General features: G+C 40.9%; 1 protein-coding gene across 1 annotated transcript in view; it reads right to left on the minus strand.

Annotated features, from left to right (window-relative positions):
* The window catches only part of LOC145404974 (perilipin-5-like), an 82,187-nt gene extending 76,008 nt beyond the window's left edge, over nt 1-6,179 (minus strand). Inside the window, exon 1 of the mRNA XM_080276477.1 lies at nt 6,147-6,179. The gene's annotated coding sequence lies outside the window, so the exon portion shown is untranslated. The remainder of the gene's footprint in view (nt 1-6,146) is intronic.
* Nucleotides 6,180-11,748: the final 5,569 nt, after the last annotated feature.

Raw genomic sequence — 11,748 nt, forward strand, 5'->3', positions numbered from 1 at the left:
GATGGCGTTACATTTCACACGTAAGAAATATATCTTGTTGCCAATTTTATAAGATTACTGCCCCCTAGGGTGGGCCGGGAAGATTCTTCCCCAGTATCCCTGCATGAATGAGGACACTGAAAGGGGCCCTTTTATCTCCAGTCTTTCTCTCCATGTCCTCTTCTTTTCTGTTCACACTGTCTTGTAGATATTTCTCTTTTCTTCCTGTCTTCATCAATTTGGGCATTCGGTTTCATGGGATGGATAGTCTAAGGACTTCCCACACCATTTCATTACCATTACTTCGACGTAATACATCTTCAACATCGCTATTATTTCAACGTTAATACCACTCTATCTCCTGCCTTTCTACCATTACCTTTCTCTGCCTTAGTGCCATTATGCAATAATGGGTAAGTTCCGCACTGCAGCAGTCTATGGCGTTGTTTCATACTCATTGGCTAAATGTACCTTATATATATATTTCGTTGAACTAGGCAGAAAAAAATAAATCATACATGTTTTTGTATTGTAAGCTACGAGTGCGGGTGTTTCAATATGGCGGCCAAAGTCACACGATCGCGGCGTACATAGCCTCTCTATACTACAGTGCTCAGTGGGTACTCGCACCAAAAACTATCGGTGCATTGTGGGTCCGATGCCAACCGGAATGATTCGATCATGTGGCAGTGACAGACCGTTAATACCTGTATATATTAAAACAATTACTGTCATTCCCTACTCGTTATGGAGGACATAAGAGGTATTTGAAATAGCATTCATCTGTTGTCTGGGATGCTTGCGTGTGGGAGGACAGAACCGCAAATTCCAGTTACCTTTGTTCTGTGTGTCATAGTATTTAACACATTTTCTGCACCGATACTTTTTGGTGCGAGGACATTGTAGTTTAGCAAGGCGACTTATTACATTTAACTGCGTTCTGTTTTTCACCACACACACAAATTTGGAGATATATTATTTGATATGCAAGGTATATATAAAGACATTCCTTGTCAATGATATAGCTCCCTGAAAATCCCACCAGGCACCACACTATACTTAGAAAATGTAAAGTCTTGATTTGTTTGCTCCACAGATAATCATTAATATTCCTTACAAGAAACGCTAACAAGGTGTTGTTTTGACATCATATTATACTGTAGTGACTATAGATAAATATGAATCAGTTATGTAGGCCAATAATAATCACAAATGGTAGTAGTATTTAATAATTTAGGTTTTCATCTGCGATGGAGAGGGATTGACTAGAAACACTGCAGTTTTTTGCCAATTGTCTTTTCAAAAGACCAGCTACTCCCCCAGCAGTCTTCCAGTACACCTAAACTGTTCGTACTGAATATTATTATTTTTTCTCAAGTCATCTATAACATTCTGTAACTGTGCATATTTCCTTAAGAGCCTTCTTTTGACTGAAGTAGGTTAAAGTTTTTTTTTTCCTTGGACACTACAAGCTTTTCTTCATTTTCAGCTAACTTTCTCTTCAATTTAGCCTTTTCAGGACTCACAGAGGACACCATAGGAGAGCTTAAGGCTTCATCTATAGGTCTATCCATAGGAAATGAACAATCACTGGTGCCTTCTGAAGTACCAGTACTGGTATCAACACTAACAATTCAATTACTGTTAACAGAATCCAGTTTAACAGACTGTGCTGCTGGTACCTCCCGTTTGGCTGGGCTTTTCTTGGGCAATTTAGTTTTCTTCTGTAAATATGATGGAAAACCAGCAAACACACATGGTATCACACCTTCCCTTAACATAGGTCGGTGTGGTCCTGTCAAAATCCACTTTCTTAAAATGTTGAGAACAAAGACTACTGATTTAGAAGGATTAAAATCCTTCCTACATGTTGCCTCTGTCCACTTCAACTGAAAGTTTTCATCTCTTCGGAACCTACAAGATAAAATACAAGCAAATAGGTTTTTTGTCAAGAGTGTACCAAATATGGGGTCAGTTCAGATTTCTTTGCTCCAAGTTAAATCGAGTTCCAGAGGGAAATTAAGTTATCAGTTCTAATTCATTTGCAAGACAAAATCGAGTGATTCCAGTTTCATTAAATTCACCATAGTTTAAATTTCAATTTACCTAGGCTACATAAATTTATCTATTCCACCTCAATGAAATTCGCTCAAGGTTGTAATCCTCCTTACCCCCGGCCAACCACTGATAAAGGATAGCCAAGACAGAAATCCTTGTTAGTTTTTTTTTTTTTTTTTTGTCTATTTTAAACCAATGACTGATATAAAATAACTCTTTTAGTATGAAAAAGTTGGTCATTATTAAACATTACATACCTTTTAACAAATATTAAAGGAACACATGGTATGTCTAGTTTATGATAGGTACTTCTAGCTACCTGTTGGAATTTTTTTTCTGTATTACACCAATGACTGACACATAACAACTTTTACAGTATGAAAAAGTTGGTCATTATTAGACATTACATACCTTTTAAATCAAGTGGATGGGCTGAGGTTAAATAGCTTAGGCTAAGATTAGATCAGATTAGGTGAATTGGGTTAGGTAAGGTTAGGTTAGGATGAGCTGGGTTAGGTTGGGTTGAGGTAAGTAAAGTTAGGTGGGTTAATTTAGTGCCTGGTTAAAATAAACTAGGCCAGGCTGGGCTAGGTGGGTTAGGTTAAGTTAAGTTAAGCTGGGTTAGGTGATTAGGTTAGGTTAGGCTAGGTTGTTTAGGTTATAAAGGCTGATTTGGGATAAGCTATGTGGGTTAGGTTATGTGTTTGAGACAGCAGAATATCCTAGGCCTAGCCTACTTATTGGCCGACCGGCCACAACGCAGAAGCACTTTGCCGGTATTCTTTGCTCCCCCCCTCCCCAAATATTTAGTATCAGCACTGGTGTCTAAACTGAGTGTAAATTATTGGAGGTTGCTAAACTCTTAAAAAACATCAGTATCGACTCACTAGACTATAAATGATCAAAGAAAATGCGTGGAAAAGAACCCAGCGTGACACAGTTTTAAGCCCATTTCTAAGAAACCATTTCCTTATTTAACCAAGTAGTTTTACCTATGGAATGTTACAGAGTCCCGTCGATCCCTCAGCGTGCACCCAAAAGCAGAACAAGCAGGCATGTTAAGTGATTACACAAAAAATTATGAAGAGTTCCACTCAAAGCTGACGTTAGTTTTGAGTCAAAGGGGGGCGGAGGGCTACAGCGCGCTGGCTTCAAGTCACGTAACCTCCCGCCGACCCCTCCCTTAATATACCTTCATGGGTTTGACCCCTAAAATACAATAATGACCCATGGAAATAGACTGCCGGAAGACCCAAGCTGGGTCGAAAAAAGCCCCCCCCCCCTAATGATATGTGGTCATTTTTGTTATGAGGGATAAATTAATTTTCGGTATCAGGTAATTCAGAAACTTAATAAAAACGTAATCTTTATTATTTTCATTTTGAAAGTTCGGAGATACTGAAATTTACTTTCTACATATTAACGATGTTCACCACATTGTGAAGAAGACTCAAGTTGCTAATTAGTTAGTAACATTATCCCAAAACCTATCATTGATGATTTTTAGGCATCCTAACTTCACTCTGATATGGTTTTGTTCTGGAAACGCTTGAAATATGCTGACTTTATTTTTAAAAAGTCTCAGTTGCAAGAAATTTTAGAAATATGCTTCCTCGGAGCTATACAATTCGAAAGAATATAAAGATGGCACACACAGTATATATGATACTGGGAATGATCCTGAACCGCTGAATAGTGCTCTGGTATCCATTACCCGCTGCATATGGCCATATATTCTCCTGATTTCAAAAACATTTATTGGAGGGGGTTTACAACAGCCAGTAGTAGAAACCTTGCTCCGTTCCCCCTCCCCAGGGCCATCACTGTTGAAGTTGATGACCCCCCACCCCCACCCCAAATATAGTGAGCAGTTTCAAACGCTGCGTCAGTCCTTCCTTCCACTTAGTTTGATTTAAATCTCACCAGAGCGGAATTATAGAACCTCACCAAAGTGGAATTATAGAACCTAACGTGTGACCTTCCCCCATGACACTGGCCTCTGACTGCTTTCAAAACTGAATCCCTTCATCCACACTTTATCCTAATGTCTTTCACTAATTTTTTTCTAAGTCGAAGAGAAATTTAACCCGACTTGCACATGTGACATCGACCTTTAACCTTGTGTTCAAAAAAGAAAAAAAAATCCCTTGGCTCACCCTCAGCCCTTTCATAAAATTGTATAAAATCTAATTTAAAAAATAGCAGTTTCGTTCTCAGAAAGAAGACACAGGTCAAGCACTGACCTTAGCCTGTCACCTTAACCTCTGACCGATTGCTGTCAAAATATACTCCCTTGTCCTTGCCTTATCCTCATCTATTCCATCAAGTTTGGCTTACACCGCATCAAAAGTCTTTCAGTTGACCTTGCCATATGATCTTGACCTTGACTTTACCCTGTGACCTTATTCTTTGACGGGTCGTTTTCAAATTTGAATCCCTGGGAACTTGACCTTTGATTGGTTGTTCTCGAAGTAGAATCCGTTTATTCTTGCCTTAAGGCCCACCCTTCCAAGTCTGGTCTAAATCGGATCAGAACTAAGTTGACCTTGCTATGCGATCTTGACCTTTGACCTATTGTTCTAAAAAATGATACGTTTTCCCCTTGGCTGACACAACATATCCACCAAGTCTGGTCAACAACTTGAATGGTACTGTTGTTAACACTGACATGCACATCCCGAGCACAACAAAATATCCTCTGCACTACTTGTGCGTTTTTTCTTTTTTTTCTTTTTTTTTTCTTTTTTTTTATGCAGGGAAGAAAGAACCAGAGGCTGGAAACCCGCAACGTTGTTCCATCTGAGGAAAAAACATTAAAGAGATCCAAATTCAAGATCCGTCCATTTGGAGATGCCCGGATACATTGCGTTTAAATGACTGAAGCCCATAGGCAGAAGTCAATACAGGCAGAGGACCAGAGAGATGACCTGTTGCATACATGAAGGACTGGGAAAACTGGCTAAGGGCCGATGCCACAGTTGTTTGTAGTGGTTTGCAAGCACCCAAACGAAAGACTCTGAACTGTGTAAATGACTTATGACTGAATTATATGATGATTTTGGTGACTAAACTATGTAGCAATCTTAATTATCTAACCATTTGACAGGGATAGTGAAAGTGGATACTGAACTTTTTGGGAAAAAATGTAGTTATAAGTGTGGTTGGGGAGGAAGCAAACAAACGAAAACTACTGTGGAATCGCCCGTAAGTCTTGCATTGGACACAAAAGAGGGGGAGAATTTGCTGCCAGACGGATGCTACATTTCCGCCGTTATGGAGGAGGAATGCAAGCAGCTCAGAAGAGCAGTGGCCATTGAAGTAGTGACAGACAAAAAGACTAGGAAGTACTCAGAGAGCGCATACCCCCGCCAATGCCATTGTCATTAAAAAGGATCCGGATCCGCCCCAAAATTTAATCAATTCTTCCTTTCTTGGTCCATGGCCCATCCTTCCACAAAATATCATTGAAATTCATTGAGAACTTTTGGAGATATTGTGTTGGGTACTTCGGATCCGGATTCGCCCCCAAATCTGCGCTGGCTCAAACAGATTGGAGCGTCTTAATTACCCATTAAGCCGCCAGGCGCCATAATTTGGTTGTATGGTTACCATCCAGCGTAGTCAATGGTTTTCTGGTATACACGAAACCATTTGGCTTGTCACTCGGTGTAGAGTCACCCATAGACAGAAGGAAGCGGAAAGGATGAAAGATAAACAGAAGAGGAAGGAAATAAAGAAGGAAGGAAGAGAAGAAAGGGCAGGCACCCGAGAGCAGCAGTACATCGAGTGAGTGGGTGGTGAGCATCCCCACTTACCACAAAAGGGTGGTAAAATTATATAAAACCGTATCAACCTAACCTACCCTAACCAGCAATGTCATCTTGATGAAGTTTGGTTATTTTGACTGTATACAGTTAAGGCCGTTGGCGATTCGGCCGTTTGCAGTTTGGACTTTACTGCCTAAATGACTTACTGCCGAAACGACCAGAGACCGCTAAAGTCACAACTGCAGTAATTAAAATCGTCTAGCGATAGGCAGAATGAAATAGAGATTTGTCAACGCCAGAGAGATGGAGGTTAAGCAGGTCAAGCATTTTGTACCTCCATACCTTTGCTCCGTTGAGGTTGATAGTATTCGCCGCCTGTCCTCGTTGAGGCACAACAAAACACACTGATCACAAAATCGGGATATATATGTGTTTGTGAAAGTTGCTACAGTTCGCCATAAACATTAATTACAAGTTCGTGATACGTAAGTGCAAGGATGAGTTGCCACAACTTGACATCCGCATCAGCATATGTGGACCTTATTCTCATTGCCATGGGAGACTTCGTAGCATTCCTCAGCGACTCATTTTTCATATGGCACACTAATGTTCTCTTGTATGTTTTTTACGACTTTGTAATACCGACATAGCTTGCATCATTAACATAAACAGGATCATCAAGATATAAGAGGCAAAATACATCGACGAGGAAGAGTTGTTGAGAGATTTCCTAAGCCATGGGGAAACAGGGTGACGGTCCAAAAGAGGATTAACCGAAGCCGAGTCACCCAGGCATTCACTCTAAGCACGTCTCGGTTTACAGCTTACCCACGATTACTCATCCACCACCACTTACCTAAAAATCATCCATTCCTTAATCCTTACCATACATCTGCAACTCCATATCATTAATCAGTCCCACTAACACTCATTCACACCACACACACACACACACACACACACACACACACACACACACACACACACCACTCACTTCTCCCCTGCACACACGCACACCACTCATCCCCCCCCCCACACATGCACACCACTCACTTCCCTCCCCCCCCACACGCACACCACTCACTTCCCTCCCCCCCCCCACACGCACACCACTCACTTCCCTGCCCCCCCCCCACACACGCGCACCGATCATCTATCCTACTGACTATTTAGTAATTCTTATTGAAGACGTCCTCGTACTGAAGGGGTCTATTTTTTTGTCCTTTTTAACCCCTTCAGTACGATGCCGTCTTTGATTTGCTGTGGGAAGGACTCCCGTAATGAAGGATTAATGAAGGCTGTATATATCCTCTCTAGGTGGGAAAATTTATTCCCAAGCCAAATACAGTTTCCAGAAGTGTATAAAATGGACTATAACTACTGTACTTTACATGATGAATATTTCTCTGTAACAGCGATTGTTTTTCGTATGTGTTCACTTAGTCGCATTAATTTGGCTGTTAAGTCTTTGGTAGCTGTATGAGAAAAGGCAGGGCTATATACAACGCATCTTTTAATTATCATAAGCTGAAGAGCATATAAAAATCGCATCCGAACATAGCAAGCCTAGGTTAAAAATAATGGTGAAATTTTAAATCCTGGACAGAAATAAGCAGATATATGTACACATAATTTGACCAAAAATAGGACCTTGAGAGAGGATAAGTAACACACCAAAAGATACTTTGGTGCCATAAACAGAAATATATTGATCAGGAAGAGGTGCAGGGGACCTTCTACCCACATCAGGATACGGCCATTGAATTATAAGCTGTAAGCTGATAACCATTTGTGTGTGTGTGTGTGTGTGTGTGTGTGTGTGTGTGTGTGTGTGTGTGTGTGCGCGCGCGTGTGTGTGTGTGCGCGCGCGCGCGCGTGCATGCGTGCGCGCTCGCTCGCTCAAGGGGCCGCATGTGCATGTGTGTACTTATATAATTATGTGCTAGCTCGCATTGGCTGGCATATGTATCTGCCGCGTGCACGGGTGTGTGTGTGTGTGTGTGTGTGTGTGTGTGTGTGTGTGTGTGTGTGTGTGTGTGTGTGTGTGTGTGTGTGTGTGTGTGTGTGAGGAGGAGTGCATAATTCAGATTATATCCGATTTCTGAGTATCATCATATCTATTGGCCAATACTGTAAGACCTCTGTGTGTGTTTATGTATGTATGTATATGATTAACAGGGAGGAGTTTCATGTGCTTGAAGTATATATGTGTGTGTGTGTGTGTGTGTGTGTGTGTGTGTGTGTGTGTGTGTGTGTGTGTGTTGGTCAGTTATATGCCCCTGCCTTACACTATCACCTCTCTCCTTATAAAGGTTACATAGGAATTATGAACACAGTTTTGAAAGTATGGTGTTCTTGTATATTAATGTGATGTACGAGCATGTGGTATGTGAGTGCCGCATACTCGTACATCATTCGTCTTCCCATACCTCATTATATCATCTTTATAACCCGGTGATTCTCAAACTATGGGTCGCGACCCAAAGGTGGGTCGCGAGAGGAATTTTGATGGGTCGCAGGTACACAGAATAGTCCTAATGTTTTCAGCGTCTTTTATTTACGTAATTGCAAATTGTAATTATCCATATTACACTATTAGCATATTCATAATAACTATGATAGGCTGTGTATGTGTGTGTGTGTGTGTGTGTGTGTGTGTGTGTGTGTGTGTGCACGATATGAGATGCAGCCTAACCGCACTTATCCCACGATTTACAAGTTAGTGAATGAGAAGCAGCACCCTGGATCTCATTAATTTTGTTCAGATAAGATAAACGGAGATGTTTAGTTTTTGAAAATAATTTTTTATTCCACTGTGTATGTTTGATTATTGTATTTTCTGTGGGTGATATATAGGGTCACACACTCCCCTCCCCCCCAGTTTATGAAATCTCTGGCATGTGCCTGTAGACACGTTACTATGAGTTCACACAGTTTTGACGTCTTTACCCAAGGTGATGTGAAGGTGATTCTCTCTCTCTCTCTCTCTCTCTCTCTCTCTCTCTCACACACACACACACACACACACACACACACACACACACACACACACACACATTGCGGGGTATGCTCGTTGACATAGGAAACATTGTACAACGGCTTCCTCGCCAATTTATTGATTTATTATGCATATTACATATGGGTTAGAGACAACTGTTATATCTTTGGTCTTTACTACTTTCGGACTATTTCAGTAAACTTAGGAAAGCCCTCTCGTACGGAAGAGGTTAATGAAGAGACGTATCTAACCTCATCACTTACAAAAATGTAAAGCTGAGTAAGAATCGTTTGGAGATTGCACGACTAACACCAGAACAACAGCAGCAGCAACAACAACAACGTCATCTTACTGAAGGGTCATTATTAGATTGAATTCTATTTCTATGAAGTTGTTTTAGTTATTACTTTTGCCTCTCTATTACCAGACGCTTTATTCCTGCAAGGGGTGGCCACAAACGAATAGCTTCCTTGTCAGCCTTTCCTCCACCATCAGGCTGCCTCTTCTGCAGTTCACTCCCTCTCATCCATATACATCTTAACCCTATCCCTCCATCTCATCTTCGGTTTCCCAATCCCCTTCCCCTGCTCCCCTCCACCTCATTCACACGCATTCTTTTAGTCAGTCTATCATTCTCCTTTCTCTTCATGCTACTGTCACGCAATTTTATTCATCTATAGCGGCAGCAGCAACAATGTGCCACGAAATGACTGCATACTGAAGATAATGATATTCAAAAATTATTGTGTAGTCGGGGCTAAAAGTCTGCCTAGTATTTCACCTCTTCTGCTCCTCACTTCCTTCTGCTGGCTAATACGTCTGATTTGAAAGAGACTTGATATGTTTCTATGCCCATGGATGAAGATACTCGTGTGATATGATGCGTGAGGGAAGAAAATGAGAGACATACCCTATGTGTGAAGTTGACAGAGTTGGATACTGAATGCATACCTACCTCCTCAAAATACAAATAATTAATATTGTAACATCTACATTAAAGTTGTAAGCAAATCTGAGAAATATACTGAAATCCTTTATGGTCATATATTTTATTTATCTATTTTATTTTTGTTTATTTATTTATTAGCTACGATGTCCATAGTACTTACACAAAAATTTCCAACTAAAGTTCCATGAGTACCTAGAACTCAGTGCCAATTTTCCAGTTTCCACCAGTTTCCAGTGCCAGTTATATGGGATCAGTTGTGATATATGGAACACATTACCCACATCGACGATGGTCCATATATAACGCTCATTTTCCATCCACCAGGCGATTTCCCGTGTTATGGAGACGGCAGTTAGTGTTGTCAATGTCTGTCCTGCATCGTTTGCTTATTTCCTACTCCCACTGCCACACCCAACCCATCCCAAGAGAACGAGCCTTCCCTGCAGCACACATATTATTGCCAGGTGAGTTTCTAGTGTAGCATTACTGTATTTACAGGCAACCATGTATAACAAGGACTTCAGCCAAAAGACCTCATCTCATATTCTTATTTTCTTCTGACGATCTTATTCACCTTACAATAAACTTCAGAACCGATGGGTTAGAGACAACATTTATTACTCCCTTTGCTACCACGGGGCTCTCCTGCGCAATAAAATCGTCCAATGGTGACAAGAAAAAAAAAAAAGGCGTCATCGTAGTAAAGGGGCTAACGTAGCCAGGATGAGATGAGTGTTCACGAAAACCACTGTGTTCTGCTTTGACTATTTTTAATTCATCTTAACTATAATACGTCTGCGTTAACTTCGAGATTTTCGTCATTTGGAAGTTTATTTCACAAAGTTCAATAATAGAATAAAACAAATAAGGCGGCTCTATATCCATTCCACAGCATTTCTTTGTGACCAACATCACGTTCTAGTGTTAATCTCTCGTTACAGATCTACATTCAAGACAGACTGCAATTTCAGGCCAAGTTAAAACTGATAAGAGTATAAATATACAATAATGATTATCTACGTTTAGCTCATCATCGCTTCAGTCTGATGACATTTTTGTACTTTATTCCTGCAACCTACCTATCTGTCTATAGCCAGGCACCATAATCCCGTAAGGGGTGGCCATTCGTCTTTGAGTTACAGTAGTTGTTTTACGGGGAGAGGCATTAACCCTCCACCAACCCACTTGTTGACATGTAGTGAACACGTGTAGGTTGGTTATATGGTTACCACCCAGCGCTGCAAATGGTTTCCTGGTCTACAGGAAACCATTAGGCTTGTCACTCAATGTAAAGGAAAGATGAGTAAGAAAACGTGACAAGAAAAATAAAAGAAACAGGAAGAGAGGAGGGCAGATAAAGAAAAAATTATAAAGGTGAGGGAAGAAGCAGGCAGCACTACATCATGTGAGTGGATGATGACTGCCACTACATACCACGAGCCTGCAACCACCAGGCTATTTTATTCAAATTACTACAGACTTCTAATAGTAAAGGAGTTTCAAAAGACTACAATCTAACTCATTCAGTTCGAAAGTTTCTGAATAACGTCATTTGGAGGTAACAAGACACTTACATATAACGTCCTGGAGTTGATGGGATTAAAAGAATTATCCTAGACGACAAAGAACAACCAATTACAGAGAATTACGTTCACAATAAGTATAAAATTGGCGTGGAATATCTATAAACAGTGCATATGACCTTGATAATGGCAAATTTGTTTTCCGTTGGAGTGAAGTTGGGGAATAGGTTTCAACCCTTGATCCTTCACGTGCGGTATGGAGAGAGAGAGAGAGAGAGAGAGAAAGTCAGGACAGGTGGAATTTGCAGAGATGTTGTTTGCTAGTACCAGTGATATGGGCGTAAGACAGCATTTAATTAGGCTACGTGAAGGGAAACGCGTGGCAAGTAAGAGCAGGGCTGGAAAGGTCAGGTTAAGTCAGGGCAAGAGAGGGCGAAGTATGTCCAGTATGTGAATATCCTGGGTCCTGGTAGA

The sequence above is a fragment of the Coenobita brevimanus genome, chromosome 65 (genome assembly GCF_032717465.1).
Source record: "Coenobita brevimanus isolate Jiangsu-jjx chromosome 65, ASM3271746v2, whole genome shotgun sequence".
In the NCBI taxonomy this organism is placed as follows: domain Eukaryota; kingdom Metazoa; phylum Arthropoda; class Malacostraca; order Decapoda; family Coenobitidae; genus Coenobita; species Coenobita brevimanus.